General features: G+C 42.6%; 1 protein-coding gene across 1 annotated transcript in view; it reads right to left on the bottom strand.

Moving 5' to 3' along the window:
• Positions 1–1,903, bottom strand: part of afurin2 (furin-like prohormone convertase) — a gene marked incomplete in the record, with an annotated part of 87,440 nt that overhangs the window by 84,642 nt on the left and 895 nt on the right.

The raw sequence follows: 1,903 nt of genomic DNA, 5'->3' as shown, positions 1-1,903 counted from the left end.
CCCCCCTTCCGCCCCTTCGTCCGCTCTCTCAGAACATGCTGCTCAGGTTATGCAAACTTTAATTGGTGTTGTACCATAATGTTAAATGTTTGCATAATATCTGCGCGCATACGCATTCTCTCTCACAAGCGTGTCCCATCACAGAAGAGAAATATGAGGGGAGGGGGGGGAGAGAGAGAGAGAGGCTGAGAAAGGAATTAAGGTAGGAGTGAATTCAAGTGGTACCAACTCACGTTGTCAAATTGGCAGTCCACGATCATGGTTTTAATTTTATGACTTTGTTCAGTCCTTACGCCTTCGTCAGTTTCTCTCAGGACGGTCGCGAGCTCCCTCTGCCGTTTTGAAATGTTCAGTCGGTCCTACAAACAAGAAACTTGAACTTAGTTATGATTGTGTGGGGGGGGGGGGGATTGGGGTAAGTTAAGAGAAAATCTCGGAGAGGGCCATTCAGCTGATTTTACCACAGACAACTACGGAAAACCTGAAGTGAGAGGGGTTGGATCTGAATTCATTACTATCACATTCACAAAGTATTTGGAATTTCTTGTTTGATTTCAACGTAAAATGGAGGGGAAAAAAGTACGACTGGCCCGTATAAAAAAGGGAGAGTAACAACAAATGATGCCCACCAACCACCCGCTCGGAATTTCGCTGCCGACAGGAAAGACGGAGAAATGAGGGGATTAAAAAGGACCTTAACCACAGAATATAGTTTGGGTAGGTGGGGAGGGGGGGGGCGAGACGAAGGGGGTGAACACAGAGAGTTTATAGAAGCAGAAGTCAAACGGAACAAATCGGAAAATAATGACATCATATCAGACATTTTTTGCTTTTTCTCCAAGACGTGATTCTTTCGAAACGATGGAAAGAGTTGCAGAAGAGAATAGAGAGAGGAGGGGAAGGGGGAGAATGTTGGGAGACTGGGTTAGACCACAGGGTGGGACAAACAAACAGAGATAGAAGGGAAGACAGAAAGAGAGAGACAGAGACAGAAAGAGAGACGGAAAGAGTGAGAAAGACGGGCACATTGAGTAACACAGAAATATAAATCGAAAATAAGATGACTTGGAAACCGCACCAGAGAACATTGTGAACAATTAAAGTCAACGTGGCCATCATTGCCTTCTTGGGGGGGATCTCAAGTTTACGCAATTTTTTTCACAGGAAATAGATTTTTCGTTATATAGTATAGAGAAACAGCCATTTAGCGATAGGAAGAAAATAAAATCTAACATGGTTTTGTTACACTTTTATAAATAGGCCTGTCCTATGCTAAATCGTTCAATGTAGGGGTGGAACAATTCAAGGCAGACGGGTAGAGAAACGAATGAGGGATAGCAGAGGAGAAGACTTTAGTAGTCGTTTTACACATGTCGATTTAGTAAGTGTTTTACGGCACTTGGAACACAATAAGGTCATATAAGTGCTGAAGAATAGATGCGTTACAAGAGAGTAACATACACCAAAAAAGGAGTAGGAGAGATAAGGACAATAGATGTTTGATAGGAAAGAAGGAGCAAACCACACTAGAACACCCGTCAACCAACCACGGAGAAGACTTTACCAGTGGCATCCTCCAACCACCCAGGAGAGTCATAATAATCCAAAGACGTAACTTCTCCACAGTACACAAGGAAGGTAAATAAATTAAAAACTGAATACATTATAGATGATAGACAATGCCACGAAGCACTAGGTATATAGCGACTTTTGGGGTAAAATAACTTATGAAACAAGATTTTGGCCAGATCCACGACCATCAGAAAAATTGGACACCCTACATAAGCGTATTAAACGAAGTAAGAATACAATAGAAAATCTAAAGAAGCTCGAGGGATGAGAGATTGGAAGACTCTCTCTCTCTCTCTCTCTCTCTCTCTCTCTCTCTCTCTCTCTCTCTCTC

This window comes from Aplysia californica, unplaced genomic scaffold, assembly GCF_000002075.1.
Source record: "Aplysia californica isolate F4 #8 unplaced genomic scaffold, AplCal3.0 scaffold00551, whole genome shotgun sequence".
NCBI lineage: Eukaryota > Metazoa > Mollusca > Gastropoda > Aplysiida > Aplysiidae > Aplysia > Aplysia californica.
The sequence above is the reverse complement of the archived record's forward strand: the minus strand, read 5'-3'. Positions and strand labels throughout refer to the sequence as shown.